This window comes from Macaca thibetana, chromosome 20 (genome assembly GCF_024542745.1).
Source record: "Macaca thibetana thibetana isolate TM-01 chromosome 20, ASM2454274v1, whole genome shotgun sequence".
NCBI classification, from domain to species: domain Eukaryota; kingdom Metazoa; phylum Chordata; class Mammalia; order Primates; family Cercopithecidae; genus Macaca; species Macaca thibetana.
The window spans coordinates 23,606,845-23,625,600 of NC_065597.1; positions in this window are offsets into that span (position 1 = coordinate 23,606,845).

An 18,756-nucleotide genomic window follows, 5' to 3' on the forward strand; every position below is an offset into this window, starting at 1 on the left:
GATGTACATTCCTCAGATATGGACCTCTGTTCTTGGAGCAAGCTTTTGGCCTGGACTCAATCTTCCTTGAGAATGTTTACTTCCCAGAAGGCCCTGAGCAAAGAACCTCCATGAGCCTACCCCATCATCTTCTAGACAGGTCCAGACATTTCTGACTCCTGGAGTGAACACAATAGTTTGTGCTTCCCAGCTGGGACTCACACTCAGAAGATCAAGCTTCTGGCCAGCCACGCAGCAGCTCAAAGCTTGCGGTTGTCTTCTTAGTACCGGGTTGGTTTTGAAATGACTCATCCACAGCATCTGGCTGCTTTTTGTGAGAAACTTTGTGCATTGTTGAGGCAAATGGTTAGCATGAGGGGTGCATCTCTGCTCAATGATTGTTCAATACATGCTCAATGATTTAGACTAAATTTCATTCATGCATTCGTCAAATATGTATTGAGCTTCTGCTCTGTACACCCTACAATGACCCTAGGATGGCAATTGGAGACACTGTGATGTGTAAAACAGTCACATAGCTGAAAGGGTCAGATATTCATTTATTCAAAAAATGGGCACAAAAATGTACAAAATGCAAAAAATCTCTTCTCTTATGGAACTTATATTTGAGCATCAATAAGCACATGCAATGAAGCACCAAGTGGAGCTGCTATCAGAGAACTCTGGAAAAATACAACAGGGTGAAGAAGTGGAATGATCAATTCTATGTGGAGAGGGGAGGAGGATCAGAGGAGGCTCCTGGCGGTGGGGGAGGGGGTTGATCCATGAGTGAAGTCTGATAGTAGAATAGGTATTAATAGGTTTTGAAGACAAGGACACAGTGTGGACAAAGGAATGAGACTGCTGGCTGGTAGGGGAAACCAAGAGTAGATTGTAGAAGTTGGAACATTGGGTACAGGGAGAAGAAGGAGTGACATCATGAGAAGAGATGAAGTCTATGAAGACCTCAAAATGAGAACCTCTTTTAGTCCGTGGTTCCCTAGGAAACTGAGCCCGAGGCTAAAGCTTATCAGGGAGCGCAATCCCTGGGAAGTAGAAGTGAGGGAAAGAGGGAGTAAGTACGGGAAGCACTGGGAGCAAATAGAAGGAAGTCATTACCCAACTGGTCATGACTGGTGACAAGGTGATCTCTTTGGCTTTACCAGGCATCTTTGCAGAGAATGTGAGAAAGACTGCATCTCTGAAACATCCATCTAAGGGAGGGAAGACAGGGGACTTTATACAAGGCTTCCGTAAGGCATTGGTCAACATTTGCCCCATAGGTGGTTAACTCCTGCACTTCTGATGTTAAGCACTAGGCATGTGGGAACACCAGGTGGATCATGCAGTGTCTCGCACCTGGAGACATGGAAGCCCCTGGGCAGGAGAAAAGTGGGCCATGCAGGCTCAAGACGGGAGGAGACCCTAACAGTAACTGTGATTTGGAGCAACAGGAGAGGCATGCTCCTCCCTTTGGAATTCAGGCCCAGCTGACCAGCATTAACATCAACACAGACCTTAAGACAGACAGAAAAGACTCTTTAAGTCTGATAAGAAACGTACATCTATTCTCTCTGAAGCCTACTACCTGGCTCCCCCACCTGCTGCCTCAACAACCTGGCTACAAAACTAGGGAACAGTACAAGACGCTGCTAGTGCTGCCCCAGCTAGAAAGCAAGGCAAGTACTCAGATACAGGATGGTGTTTAAACTGAATTTGGTACAAAGCCTTTGACGGATTTTAATCCATAGAGTAATGTATTCAAATTTGCATTTTTAAAAGACCACTACTGGATTTCTCAAAGAACTAAAAGTAGATCTGCTGTTTGATCCAGCAATCCCACTACAGGGTATCTACTCAAAGGAAAAGAAACCATTATATAAAAAAGATACCTGCACTCATATGTTTATCACAGCACTGTGCACAGTAGCAAAGATAGGGAATCAAACTTAATGTCCATCAACCAATGAGTGGATAAAGAAAATATGGCATAGATATACATATGTATGTATATACCATATAAAAGTGGTGTACACACACACACACACCATGGAAAAGTACTCAGCCATTAAAAAAAAAGAGTGAAATAATGTCTTTTGCAGCAACTTGGATGGGACTGGAGGCCATTATCCTAAGTGAAGTAACACAGGAATGGGAAACCAAATACCACATATTCTCACTTATAAGTGGGAAGTAAGTTATGGGTACACAAAAGCATGTAGAGTGGTATAATCACATTAAAGATTCAGAAGGAGGAAGGGTGGGAGGGAGGTGAGGGATAAAACAAAATCACCTTTTGGGCACAATGTAGTAGTGTGATGCGTACCCACGTATTCATCACACTACTCAGGAGATGAGTACACTAAAAGCCAGACTTTACTACTGTATAATTCATCCATGTAACAAAAAACCACTTGTATCCCTAAAGCTATTGAAATAAAAACATTTAATAGTAAAAAAATTTAAAATAAATAAAAAGACCACCCCAGATGCAGAGTAAAGAAAGGGTTTCGAGTTTCCCAAATGGAGATATTTCACAGTATTTTATGTCTTTATGTTGTGCACAGGTTTATTTTACTAGCTAAGTTTTTAGAAAATTTATGTGTATATGTTTTACAGGTATTTATATACACAGTACAATGTTAGACTTTATATAATGAAGTCAATGTAAACAAACATATGTGCAAGGTTGAATACTATAGACGGGAGAGAGATATGGACTAAATCAAAAAGGTAAAGTTTAGGGAATGCTGGATTAGACTGGAGGGTAGGTGACCAGCTAGGAGAGAGAATCAGGAGATAAAATGAAAGAACCTACCATGATAGGAATGAGAGGAGGGGATAGATACGAACAATGCTAAGGAGAAAGGTTTCAAAGGACTTGGTCATTAACTGGATGTAGGAACCAGAGAGAAAGATTAAAATTCAATGATGCTTTAGCAATAGGAAGATAAAGGATTCATGGAAGGTCAATGCAGAACTTCACCCCTTCAACTCTGTGTCCCAACCCCATGGGTTCATTGGACAGAGGATGAGATGCTGATTTGTCATCCAAGATCTCCAAAGCCAGATATGCACGCCCTATGTGTGCTTCAAATGAAAAAGTGTGGACCTCAGTGTGGACCTTCAGAAACGGCGAGGACCATCTGGCCCAGAGAAGAGCCAACACAGCAGTGGCACAATGGCAACCAGCTGATGAACCATTCTTGTGGTAAACAACCCCAACCACTTGGATCCCAGCCTGGTGAGTCATCACCCCGGCTACTGCTTGTCACCCACCAAGAAATGCACGTTTGGAAATTCGATGACATCTGGAGTTTCAGTCTTAATCAGGCTGGTTTTGGCATTTCCTTTCCGGGCGTGGAGCTGTTTCTGGGTATTTTTCAAAATTATCTATAGGGAATGCCATAGAAAAACCCCTAAACTGAATCTTGCTAGAGCCACAGCTTGCAATTCCATGACTTTCGTACATTTATCTCATGATTTGCTGAGTATTCACACCAACAAAGACTGGAGCAGAGACTGGAAAGGGATGGAGCCAAGCTGTGCCTAGGCAGAAAAGTTTCCCCACCTGCTGCCTCATGCCCGTCTCTGCTGTGTACCAGGTGCAAATGAAAAATACAATTCTAAGCCCCTCAACCATCTGAACGGACCCCTCCTCTTGGCCAAGGGCATTCTAAAGTTAGCCTGAAAAACGAATGCAGGCCATGATGGGAAGTGGGAGTTGGACATGCTCCTCCCTTTGGAATTCAGGCCCAGCTGACCAGTATTAACATCAACACAAACCTTAAGACTGATAGAAAAGACTCTTTAAGTCTGATAAGAAACATGCACATCTATTCTCTCTGAAGCCTACTACCTGGAGGCTTCAACTAAGTGATAAGAGCCTGATCTTCACAATCCCTTATTTAACTCAGACATTCCTTTCTATTGATTCTAGGTCTTTAGACAGTAACTCAACTCTTTCCGTCAACTGCCAATCAGAAAATCTTTGATCTACCTATGACATGGAACTACCCACCCCCAACCACCACCATCCTACCCCATCCCCTCACCCCCTCATTTTCACTTCTAGTTGTTCCACCATTCTGGACCAAACCAATGTATAGATTACATGCATTTATTGATGTCTTATGTCTTCCTGAAATGTATAAAACCAAGTTATAGCCCGACCACCTTGGGCACATGTTCTCAGGATCTCCTGAGGGCTGTGTCATGGGCCATGGGTCACTCATACTCGGCTCAGAATAAATCTCTCCAAATATTTCACGGAGCTTGACTCTTTTCATCAACACAGGTATGACAGTGGCAAATCACTTATTTGGGGTTCTCCTACTTCATCTAAAACTTTGGGGAAATACGATCACTAAAGTACTCTGCAGTTGCTCAATATCTTGGAGTCATGATGATGATTTTGAGACGTCTTATACTTTGTCTTTTATCATCAGCATTCCTCCAGCTCACAGATTCTCTTAATCCTTGTGAATGAATCTTGGACCAGGAATAGCCATATCTGTGAGTTTCTTTTGAGTCAAAAGCCTGATCTACACACCATTACTACCTAACTGCCAGTCTACCAGTCTAAGATCATAGCACTAACCAGTGCAACCCAAAAAGTGGTGTGTCCAACACCACCCTCTTGGTTGATGCATGGTGTGGAGCAGAAGTTCTCAAAGTGTTTTCTGGGAACTTCTAGGGGTCCCTAAGACCCCTCCAGGGAGTTTGTGAAGTCAAGCTATTTTCATATTAATAATACTAAGGTGTTGTTTGCTTTTTTCATTCTTACTGTCATGAGTGTCTGGTTGAATATTCCAGAAGCTACACGATATGTGATATCACAATAGATTGAACACAGAAGCAGATATAAAATCCACCTGTCATCTATTACATCAGACATTTACAAGATTTTTAAAAATACAAAAGAATGCCACTCTTCTCACTACTTTTTTTATTTTGGAAAGTGCAGTTGTTTTTCATAAAAATGTTACTCATGGGAGGCGGAGATTGCAGTGAGCTGAGATCCGGCCACCGCACTCCAGCCTGGGCGACAGAGCGAGACTCCGTCTCAAAAAAAAAAAAAAAAATGTTACTCATATCAATATGTAACAGGCCTATTATTGTTATATTTATGTGAGTTAATATGTTTTTTAAATTTCTTCGTTAAACTTCTAATATCTTAGATATCAGTAGATACTACTCATATAAAGAAAATCTCTTTGGGTTCTTCAATCATTTTTTTTCATGAATCCTTAATTATATTTATTTTTTAAATATAAGAATATTTTTTAAAGTAAACCCACAGTATCATTAACCACCTAAAAATTAACAATAATTCCTTAATATCATGAAATATTCATTGTTTCGTATTTCAGATTGTCTCACACACACACACACAGTTTTTTATTTAAATTGGGATCCAAAGTAGTCCTTATAAGGCAATTGGTAGATATGCCTCCTAGGTACTCTCGCCCCACTAGTAATTTTTTCTTTGAAATTCATTTGGTAATAAAACCAAATGCTGAAATATTTTGTGTGGTTTTTCACATTCTGGATTTGACTAATTGCATTGATGGAGTTTTGTTTAACATATTTCTCTGTCCTGTGTATTTCCTGGACATTAGAAGTTTAATTTAGAGGCACGATTGTACCCAGGTGAGATAATATTTGCAAGGGTGCTTTCTCGGTGGTGTGTCCTAGCATGAGAAGGCACATGATGTCTGATTGGGCAAGTTGACAGGAATGGTGATCTTAAATCTGATAACTCATTAGTGGTTGCAGTTCAATCACTTTTAAGAGCATGAAAGGATCCTGTGACCAAAGTGTATGAGAAAACCCAGTGTAAAGATCATGATTTTTCAAATGAGACAACTCCATACTCCATTCCCAGCAGTTGCCACTTATTAGCTGAGACTAGGAATGGACTTGGAAAAGTTACTTAACCTCTTTGAAATTCAGTTTCCTCGTCTGTAAAACGAGGATCATAATATTCCCCAACCAACCGGTTGTTTGTAAAATTTAAACAAAACAACAGATACAAAAGTCAGTGTGTGGCACCCAGGGTATGGAAGGTACTCAATTGATTATCTCTCTCTCCCTTGATAACAACCAAATTCAGAAACTGACAGGGGAAACTATTCTGAGTGAGTCCTGAGTAAAAGTGGACAGTGGGCTGAAGAGGGAGACAAAGAAACTCTCCCTCACTTCTTCCGAGGCACCGGGCCATCCCATCTCACCTTGAGCTAGGCCCTCCAGCAGAACTAGTATGGGCTTGTGATTCAGTTAGAGATGGTTCCCAAGCACGACTCTGACATTATCTGGCTGTGTGACCTCTTGGAGCCAAGAGCCAAGTTCCTTGGGGGCCATGATACATAACTCTTGGGTTCATTGTGAGGAATCATGATCTAGCACAGATGGTATACTGACTATGGGACCTGATTTTAGTACAGATAGGCAACAATGGTGCTGGTTGCTTGCACTGTGTTAATAATATTATAACTGTATTAGGAACAATTGTTGTTGCTGCTATTGGTGGTGATGATGTGGGTATTGTTGAAGAAGAAGGGGAAACTAACCTCTCTCATTCCACAGCTAGGAAACATAAAGGGTAAAAACTGGGATCTCAGGATTGATTAATGGGCACACCACCTTCCAAGTTGAGCTCCCTTGCGCAGCATGACTAGAAAATATCATGGGACCTCTTGTCTACCTTCCGTTCCCAAGGACACCTCTTCTTATTCCTGTTATTCAGGCAGAAAAGCTAAGGAATGGAAGCCCTCCCTCCAGGGGTGCACACCAGCCCAGGGGAGAGATACATATTTTGTCTCTGGGACCCAGTCAACAAGGCCTAGTGCATGTCGGGCTCTCACTGATCAGAGGACACCCCCATCTCCCATGGAGAAACTTGAACAAGGAGTAGAGAGAAGTACAAGTTGTCTTGCCAGCACTTCTGAGTTATTGGTGGGGGTTCCTACACTAAGAGCAGAAGTAGGAACATGGGAAGGGGGAGAGAGCTTCCCCTATGGTAATAAAAATTTAAAAATGGCCTCCATGATGATAATCCAAAACACTGACAAGACCAAATGCTGATGTGGATGTGGAGCAACAAGAATTCTCATTCATTGCTGGTGGGAACGTAAAATGGTACAGCTACTTTGGAAGATAATTTAACAGTCTTACAAAGCTAAAGCTAGACATAGTTCTGCCATAGTATCCAATAGTTGTACTCCAAGGTATTTAAGCAAATGAGTTGAAAACTTACATTCATGCAAAAAGTTGCACATGAATGTTTATGCGCAGCTTTGTTCATGATTATTGAAACTTGGAAGCAATGTCAATATGGCTCTCACTATTCAACAATACAACACAGAGTGAACCAACATGTAAACTATGGCCTTTCGTTAGTAATATTAATGAACCAATACTGTTTCATCAGTTGTTGCAAATACACCACACTAATGCAAGATGTTAATAATAGAGAAAAGTGTATGGGGTTTGGGGAAGAGGGTATATGAGAACTCTATGCTATCTGCCCAATTTTTCTGTAAACTTAAAACTGCTCTAAAAAGTAACATACATTAGTTAGAAAACAAGTAAACATAGGATTAATTGCTTTCTGAGCCAGCTAACAGATCTTCAGACCTGAAAAAATAATTCTGACAGTTAATTATGACAAATAATTCTGACAATTGATGCCCAGCCCCAGAATCCTGGTAGAGACAAAGACGACAGTCACTGATAAATTACAACAGAAACATCACAAAGGGACCAGAAACCCCTCATGTCTAAGTTCTTGCCCCACAGGCCCAAGGAAGAAGCTGATCCCTGCCCCAAGCCCCAGTGAAACTCTGCTGAACTCATCCATTCTGACCACCATTGCCATCCCTGATCTCCCAGCTGGTGAAGAGGATGCTACGCTCTCTCAGAAGAGAATCGCTAGTGCCCCCTGAAGAAAACCAACCCTAGAGGACTCAGATTACTCAGAGTCCCTCAGGGTCCAGCATGTCACTAACCCAAGCATCTGCCACCTAAATCCCCTTCCCTGCAACACAAAGGTTGAATGGCTATTCAAGTAAAATAGCCCCAAGTAAAATAGCTTGAGTTGCCATCACATGCTGAGCCCTCTTCCCGTTTCTGGCTTTACTCAGACCATCAGAGTTGGGTTTCGCCGTCAATTAAACTCACAGTTTAAAAGCAGCATACTGAGTCGCAATATCATTTAATATTATTTTCAATTGCTTTAATGACACTATCAAGTCCAACAGCTTGAGTCCAGTACACAGAGATCAGTGTCTGGTAACACAGTGCAGTTGAAAAAGTAGAAGCCTTAATAGAGTTGACGCTCCGCTGTTTACCACTGTGTCCCTGGGCAAGTCACTTCATCTCTTTGAGCCCCAGTTTTCTCTCCTATCAAATGGAGGCACTAAAAGAGACTGAGAGCCTGCAAGAAACAGTGAGACCTCGTCTCTACAAAAAAATTTTAAAATTAGCCAACCATGGCGGCACGCACCTGTAGTCACAGTTACTCAGGAGGCGGAAGTGGCAGGATCGCTTGAGACTTGGAAGCAGAAGTTGCAGTGAGCTGAGATTACACCACTGCACTCCAACCTGGGCAACAGAGCAAGACCCTGTCTCAAAAAAAGAAAACATGGCACATATACACCACGGAATACTATGCAGCCATAAAAGAGGATGAGTTCATGTCCTTTGCAGGGACATGGATGAAGCTGGAAACCATCATTCTCAGCAAACTAACACAGGAACAGAAAACAAACACTGCATGTTCTCACTCATAAGTGGGAGTTGAACAATGAGAACACACAGACACAGGGAGGGGAACATTACACACCAGAGCCTGTCAGGGGTGGGGAGCTAGGGAAGGGATAACATTAGGAGAAATACCTAATGTAGATGATGGGTTGATGAGTGCAGCAAACCAGCATGGCACATGTATACTTATGTAACAAACCTGCACGTTCTGCACATGTACCCAGAACTTTAAGTATAATATTATAATAATAATAATAATCATCATCATCATCATCATAATAAAGCCAGGTGCGGTGTCTCACACCTGCAATCCCAGCACTTTGGGAGACCGAGGCAGGATCACAAGGTCAGGAGATTGAGACTATCCTGGCTAAAACGGTAAAACCCCATCTCTACTAAAAATACCAAAAAAATTAGCCAGGCGTGGTGGCAGGTGCCTGTAGTCCCAGCTACTCAGGAGGCTGAGGCAGGAGAATGGCATGAACCCGGGAGGCGGAGCTTGCAGTAAGCTGAGATCATGCCACTGCACTCCAGCCTGGGCAACAGAGCAAGACTCTGTCTCAAAAAAATAAATAAAAGTAAAAAGATAAGAGACATTGGGCATTAAAAATACCTTATAAATAAGGAACTAACCTGAAATAAGTGCACACTATTTCATACTATGTCTGCATACTATTAAATACATTTAGGGATTACATATAATCCTTAAAACAACAACAATAACAACAGAAACCTAGACAAGAAATATGAAGCCAAGAGGCTATGGCATCAAAATACTCCACACAGTAGTGGAGGTAGAATTCGAACCTGGGTCTGTTTGATTCCAAATGCCAAGCTCTCCCAGCTCCACCAGGCCTGTAACCTAGAGGACAACATGATGAATGACACAAGACACAGGGCAGAGGAGAAGAGAGACCAAAGGACTCCACAATCAAACAGGAAACGTGGCCAAGAGTAGATATAATCTTCAAGACACAACCGCAAGCTAAGAAAAAACATTATCAACCACAGATCTCTTCCACCAAAGATTGGCCCACAACATCTGAATTTTCTCCTCTTTGCCAGTAACTGCTTGTTACCATCCAAATTGTAGTGAGAGCAGCTCATGTGTCTCTTTTTGGAAGTGAAAGTGTAAATAAGGGTGGCTGCACAGGTGGCACGCTGGGACACAGAGTGTGCCGTGAGGATGGAGCCCATCAGGTCCTCTGTCACCTTGAGACTGGGTGCACCTGCCATCTGTCCTGGCAAAGCCCAGGTCTCCATGCTCCACAACAGCAGGAAAACTGCAAGGATCAGCCTTCTCGACCTGGCTTGCCGAGCTTGTCCCTGAGATCTCTATCTATGTGTGCTTCTCTGCACACAGTGGCTAAATCTGTGGACTCCCCCAACCATCATACAGCCACCAATCATTGTGAAGGCCTTTAATCCAGGAGGTTATTAAGTTACAGCCCACAAGTCACCATCTGGCTGGTGGGGATTTCCTGAGTGGGTGGGGTCTCCTGGCACTTCTTGAATTACACCAGCTTGGATGTCAGTCCCCAGTGACAGAGTCTCAGAGACTCTCTCTGCCTGCAAGTTCACTCCCAACTCTCCTGCCCCAGTCTTCAGCCAGGCTTCCATTGCTTTTAAGGGGAAAGGGAGAAGGTGAATGTCAGGGAATTAACACTTATGGGTCACCTACTACGAGCCAGCCCTTCTACCGGGCATTTTCTACACTTGGCTCACGTAAGTTTTACAATAACCTGTTGTAGGTGTTATTGTGCCCATCAAACAGATTACTTAAAGTGACCGTAATCAAGACCATGTCATTCATCAAAGCCAAATCAGAGATTTCAATGCAAGGTCATCTGGCTTCAAACTATGCTCTTTCTACTAAAACCTAAGAATTTCTAACATTCTTGCCTTTGCTCTCTTTGTCCACTTCTCTCAGCAAAATCTCCCCAGATTTGTTACCAACTGACAATCTTGGTGGAGGAATTATCATGGGTCATGCACACATTGGCGTTTCCCACTCACCTGGTATCAAGGACAGCCTCCTTCTCATCCTTGGGCAAGACAGCAGTTGCCCTATACAAGTGCCCAGGATACCGCTCCTGCCCTCATCGTGAACCTCCCCATGGTGGCTCTTGAGACTACTACTGTTCATTCTGCTGCTGGGTTCTGGATTCAGGCTCTTGGCCAGGCATTCCAGATGAGTGCCCTGGTCACGTCATCTGATCTTGGATGCCAACTTCTGGACTTGGCTTCATGCCCAGCTTAGGCACACTCCTGGTCCAGTGCCACCACATCCATGTTTCCAGGAACAGATGTGAATGATGAAGTAGAAACATCACTGGAAATCTCCAAATGCAAGAGCTTCCAATGGGACTGCTTTATGGAATCCCTGGGGGAAAGTACACCAAGTCTCACATACACTCATTCAATCTTCTCACCAATCCTGAGAGAGGTAGTGGGAGCCCCACATACAGATGAGGACACAGAGGGCCACAGAAGAGGAAGGGGCATGCCATGGCCCCTCAATCAGGGAGTTTCTCTAGGGGGACAATGCTCCACTTGGCTACCCGCAAAGACCCTGCTTGCAGATCCTTCTCTGGGAAACCAGAGGGGCTTTACCACATCACGACCAGCTTTCTCCTGGGCCTCACTTCGGTTGTGCCCAGGCCTGCATGTGTTCAGAGCAAGACACCTGTGCTGAGTTCACTGACTGGAGTGCCCTAAGCCCTGCCTATGGCATTTGCCAGCGTAAGTATTAACATGGTCACTATTGGTTAAGTGGCAATACCATGCTAGCAATTGTCCTAAAGATATGCACACATGTGTATTTGTATATGTATGCATGTATATATCTATTTATATAATCTCAGATTTTAAAATAAATCTAATACACATATAATCTCATGCACAGGTGTAAAGTTCATTTGATCACTAAAGAGTGACAATGTGCCCAAAATTCTTCTAAGCATTTTATATATAAAATCTCATGTATATACGTATATAATCTCATTTAAATATATATTTCATATATTTGTATAAATCTAATATACCTAACACACATATACAAAAATCACATTAAGTCATTAAATAGTGACTATATGCCAACAACTATACTAATAATTGTGTATAATGACATGTAATCTAATTTACATGACTCATATAAAAGATCTTGCAAATATATATACACACATGTAAAAATCTCATTTAATCATTAAACAGTGAATATATTTTAGCAATTGTTCTAAATACTATATATACTCATTTATATATAAATCTCATATGCAAATTTCATTTAATCATTAAAAATGACTATAGGCCAATAACTTTTCTATACTATACATTATAATTTTAGATTTCAATGTTACTTATATACTTAAATAAACTTTATATATACATAATTTCACAAATATACAGACACACAGACATATATACAGGTGTGTGTAACTCCATTAACCCTTCAAAAAGTCCCTAGAGGCAGGCACAGCTGTTATCTCAAAGGCTGAGCAAAGCCAGACATCTGACACCTGTGATAATCAGGTGTATTAGTCCATCCTCACACTGCTATAAAGAACTACCTGAGACTGGGTAATTCATCAAGAAAAGAGGTTTAATTGAGTCACAGTTCAGCAGGCTTAACAGGAAGCATGACTGAGAGGCCTCAAGAAATTTACTATCATGGCGGAAGGTGAAAGGGAAGCAAGCACCTTCTTCACATGGTGGCAGGAGAGAGAGAGCAACAGGGGAGGTGCCACACACTTTTAAACCATCAGATCTCGTGAGAACTCGCTATCACGAGAACAGCATAGGGAAAACTGCCCCCACAATCAAATCACCTCCTACCAGGTCCCTCCCCCAACAATGGGAATTACACTTTGACATGAGATTTGGGTGGGGACACAGAGTCAAATCATATCACCAGGTCTCAGCTGGGCTCCTGGCACTCACACTTAGACCTGCTCCCACAAATCCCAGAGCCATTCCTGCCTCAGTTATGGGCTATTCTAGTTTTGCAGCTGCTCAGGCTCAAAGTCCCAGGCTCACCCTTGACCCCTCTCTCTGTCTGACTCCACAGCCCATTCACCTGAAATCTTTGCCTTCAAAATTGACTCCGGGCAGGGGGGAGAGGGGCATGGAGCAAGATGGCCGAATAGGAACAGCTCCAGTCTCCAACTCCCAGCGCGAGCAACACAGAAGATGGGTGATTTCTGCATTTTCAACTGAGGTACCGGGTTCATCTCACTAGGGAGTGCCAGACAATCGGTGCTGGTCAGCTGCTGCAGCCCGACCAGCGAGAGCTGAAGCAGGGCGAGGCATCGCCTCACCTGGGAAGCACAAGGGGGAAGGGAATCCCTTTTCCTAGCCAGGGGAACTGAGACACACAACACCTGGAAAATCGGGTAACTCCCACCCCAATACTGTGCTTTACCAAGGGTCTTAGCAAACGGCACACTAGGAGATTATATCCCACACCTGGCCAGGAGGGTCCCATGCCCACGGAGCCTCCCTCATTGCTAGCACAGCAGTCTGCAATCTAACGGCAAGGCAGCAGCGAGGCTCGGGGAGGGGTGCCCGCCATTGCTGAGGCTTAAGTAGGTAAAAAAAGCCACTGGGAAGCTCAAACTGGGTGGAGTCCACAGCAGCTCAAGGAGGCCTGCCTGTGTCTGTAGACTCCACCTCTGGGGACAGGGCACAGCTAAGCAAAAAAAAAAAAAAAAAAAGCAGCAGAAACCTCTGCAGACGCAAACGACCCTGTCTGACAGCTTTGAAGAGAGCAGTGGATCTCCCAACATGGAGGTTGAGATCTGAGAACAGCCAGACTGCCTGCTCAAGTGGGTCCCTGACCCCTGAGTAGCCTAACTGGGAGACATCCCCCACTAGGGGCACACCGACACCCCACACCTCGCACGGCAGGGTACACCCCTGAGACGAAGCTTCCAAAGCAAGAATCAGACAGGTACACTTGCTGTTCTGCAATATTCTATCTTCTGCAGCCTCTGCTGCTGATACCCAGGCAAATAAGGTCTGGAGTAGACCTCAAGCAATCTCCAACAGACCTACAGCTGAGGGTCCTGACTGTTAGAAGGAAAACTAACAAACAGGAAGGACACCCACACCAAAACCCCATCAATATGTCACCATCATCAAAGATCAAAGGCAGATAAAACCACAAAGATGGGGAAAAAGCAGGGCAGAAAAGCTGGAAATTCAAAAAATAAGAGCGCATCTCCCCCTCCAAAGGAATACAGCTCATTGCCAGCAACGGATCAAAGCTGGACGGAGAATGACTTTGATGAGTTGAGAGAAGAAGGCTTCAGTCCATCAAACTTCTCAGAACTAAATGAGGAATTATGTACCCAGCACAAAGAAACTAAAAATATTGAAAAAAGAGAGGAAGAATGGATAACTAGAATAATCAATGCAGAGAAGGCTATAAACGAACTGACAGAGATAAAAACTATGACACAAGAAATACATGACAAATGCACAAGCTTCAGTAACTGACTCGATCAACTGGAAGAAAGAGTATCAGCAATTGAGGATCAAATGAATGAAATGAAGTGAGAAGAGAAGTCTAAAGAAAAAAGAGGAAAAAGAAATGAACAAAGCCTTCAAGAAGTATGGGATTATGTGAAAAGACCAAATCTACGTCTGATTGGGGTGCCTTAAAGTGAGGTGAAAAATGGAACCAGGTTGGGAAACACACTTCAGGATATCATCCAGGAGAACTTCCCCAACCTAGTAAGGCAGGCCAACATTCAAATTCAGGAAATACAGAGAATGCCACAGAGATACTCCTCGAGAAGAGCAACTCCAAGACACATAATTGTCAGATTCACCAAAGTTGAAATGAAGGGAAAACTGTTAACGGCAGCCAGAGAGAAAGGTCGGGTTACCCACAAAGGTAAGCCCATCAGACTGACAGCAGATCTCTCAGCAGAAACTCTACAAGCCAGAAGAGAGTGGGGGCCAATATTCAACATTCTTAAAGAAAAGAATTTTCAACCCAGAATTTCATATCCAGCCAAATTAAGTTTCAAAAGTGAAGGAGAAATAAAATCCTTTACAGATAAGCAAATGCTTAGAGATTTTGTCACCACCAGGCCTGCCTTACAAGAGATCCTGAAGGAAGCACTAAACGTGGAAAGGAACAACCGGTACCAGCCATTGCAAAAACATGCCAAAACGTAAAGACCATCGATGCTAGGAAGAAACTGCATCAACTAACGAGCAAAATAACCAGTTAATATCATAATGACAGGATCAAGTTCACACATAACAATATTAACCTTAAATGTAAATGGACTAAATGGTCCAATTAAAAGACACAGACTGGCAAACTGGATAAAGAGTCAAGACCTATCAGTTTGCTGTATTCAGGAGACCCATCTCACATGCAGAGACACACATAGGCTCAAAATAAAGGGATGGAGGAAGATCTACCAAGCAAATGGAGAACAAAAAAAGCAGGGGTTGCAATCCTAGTCTCTGACAAAACAGACTTTAAACCATCAAAGATCAAAAGAGACAAAGAAGGCCATTACATAATGGTAAAGGGATCAATTCAACAGGAAGAGCTAACTATCCTAAATATATATGCACCCAATACAGGAGCACCCAGATTCATAAAGCAAGTCCTTAGAGACTTACAAAGAGACTTAGACTCCCATACAATAATAATGGGAGACTTCAACACCCCACTGTCAACATTAGACAGATCAACGAGACAGAAAGTTAACAAGGATATCCAGGAATTGAACTCATCTCTGCAGCAAGCAGACCTAATAGACATCTACAGAATTCTCCACCCCAAATCAACAGAATATACATTCTTCTCAGCACCACATTGCACTTATTCCAAAATTGACCCCATAATTGGAAGTAAAGCACTCCTCAGCAAATGTACAAGAACAGAAAATATAACAAACTGTCTCTCAGACCACAGTGCAGTCAAACTAGAACTCAGGACTAAGAAACTAAATCAAACCTGCTCAACTACATGGAAACTGAACAACTTGCTCCTGAATGACTACTGGGTACATAACAAAATGAAGGCAGAAATAAAGATGTTCTTTGAAACCAATGAGAACAAAGATACAACATACCAGAATCTCTGGGACACATTTAAATCAGTGTGTAGAGGGAAATTTATAGCACTAAATGCCCACAAGAGAAAGCTGGAAAGATCTAAAATTGACACTCTAACATCACAATTAAAAGAACTAGAGAAGCAAGAGCAAACACATTCAAAAGCTAGCAGAAGGCAAGAAATAACAAAGATCAGAGCAGAACTGAAGGAGATAGAGACACAAAAAACCCTCCAAAAAATCAATGAATCCAGGAGTTGGTTTTTTGAAAAGATCAACAAAATTGATAGACCGCTAGCAACACTAATAAAGAAGAAAAGAGAGAAGAATCAAATAGATGCAATAAAAAATGATAAAGGGGATATCACCACTGACCCCACAGAAATACAAACTACCATCAGAGAATACTATAAACACCACTACGCAAATAAACTAGAAAATCTAGAAGAAATGGATAATTTCCTGGACACTTACACTCTCCCAAGACTAAACCAGGAAGAAGTTGAATCCCTCCATAGACCAATAGCAGGCTCTGAAATTGAGGCAATAATTAATAGCCTACCAATCAAAAAAAGTCCAGGACCAGATGGATTCACAGCTGAATTCTACCAGAGGTACAAGGAGGAGCTGGTACCATTCCTTCTGAAACTATTCCAATCAATAGAAAAAGAGGGAATCCTCCCTAACTCATTTTATGAGGCCAACATCATCCTGATGCCAAAGCCTGGCAGAGACACAACAAAAAAAGAGAATTTTAGACCAATATCCCTGATGAACATCGATGCAAAAATCCTCAATAAAATACTGGCAAACCAAATCCATCAGCACATCAAAAAGCTTATCCACCATGATCAAGTGGGCTTCATCCCTGGGATGCAAGGCTGGTTCAACATACGCAAATCAATAAACATAATCCAGCATATAAACAGAACCAAAGACAAAAACCACATGATTATCTCAATAGATGCAGAAAAGGCCTTTGACAAAATTCAACAGCCCTTCATGCTAGAAACTCTCAATAAATTCGGTACTGATGGAACGTATCTCAAAATCATAAGAGCTATTTATGACAAACCCACAGCCAATATCATACTGAATGGGCAAAAACTGTAAGCATTACCTTTGAAAACTGGCACAAGACAGGGATGCCCTCTCTCACCACTCCTATTCAACATAGTGTTGGAAGTTCTGGCTAGGGCAATCAGACAAGAGAAGGAAATAAAGGGTATTCAGTTAGGAAAAGAAGAAGTCAAATTGTCCCTGTTTGCAGATGACATGATTGTATATTTAGAAAACCCCATCATCTCAGCCCAAAATCTCCTTAAACTGATAAGCAACTTCAGCAAAGTCTCAGGATACAAAATTAATGTGCAAAAATCACAAGCATTCTTATACACCAGTAACAGACAGAGAGCCAAATCATGAATGAACTTCCATTCACAATTGCTTCAAAGAGAATAAAATACCTAGGAATCCAACTTACAAGGGATGTAAAGGACCTCTTCAAGGAGAACTACAAACCACTGCTCAGTGAAATAAAAGAGGACACAAAGAAATGGAAGAACATACCATGCTCATGGATAGGAAGAATCAATATCGTGAAAATGGCCATTCTGCCCAAGGTAATTTATAGATTCAATGCCATCCCCATCAAGCTACCAATGAGTTTCTTCACAGAATTGGAAAAAACTGCTTTAAAGTTCATATGGAACCAAAAAAGCACCTGCATTGCCAAGACAATCCTATGTCAAAAGAACAAAGCTGGAGGCATCACACTACCTGACTTCAAACTATACTACAAGGCTACAGTAACCAAAACAGCATGGTACTGGTATCAAAACAGAGATATACACCAATGGGACAGGACAGAGTCCTCAGAAATAATACCACACATCTACAGCCATCTGATCTTTGACAAACTTGAGAAAAACAAGAAATGGGGAAAGGATTCCCTGTTTAATAAATGGTGCTGGGAAAATTGGCTAGCCATAAGTAGAAAGCTGAAACTGGATCCTTTCCTTACTCCTTATACGAAAATTAATTCAAGATGGATTAGAGACTTAAATGTTAGACCTAAAACCATAAAAACCCTAGAAGAAAACCTAGGTAATACCATTCAGGACATAGGCATAGGCAAGGACTTCATGTCTAAAACACCAAAAGCAACGGCAACAAAAGCCAAAATTGACAAATGGGATCTCATTAAACTAAAGAGCTTCTGCACAGCAAAAGAAACTATCATCAGAGTGAACAGGCAACCTACAGAATGGGAGAAAATTTTTGCAATCTACTCATCTGACAAAGGGTTAATATGCAGAACCTACAAAGAACTCAAACAAATTTACAAGAAAAAAACAAACAACCCCATCAAAAAGTGGGCAAAGGATATGAACAGATATTTTTCAAAAGAAGACATGCATACAGGCAACAGACACATGAAAAAATGCTCGTCATCACTGGCCATCAGAGAAATGCAAATCAAAACTACAATGAGATACCACCTCACACCAGTTAGAATGGCAATCATTAAAAAGTCAGGAAACAACAGGTGCTGGAGAGGATGTGGAGAAATAGGAACATTTTACACTGTTGGTGGGATTGTAAACTAGTTCAACCATTATGGAAAACAGTATGGCGATTCCTCAAGGATCTAGCCATACTCAAGGATCTACCATATGACCCAGCCATCCCATTACTGGGTATATACCCAAAGGACTATAATTCATGCTGCTATAAAGACACATGCACACGTATGTTTACTATGGCACTATTCACAGAAGAAAAGACTTGGAATCAACCCACATGTCCATCAGTGACAGACTGGATTAAGAAAATGTGGCACATATACACCATGGAATACTATGCAGCCATAGTAAAGGATGAGTTTGTGTCCTTTGTAGGGACATGGATGCAGCTGAAAACCATCATTCTC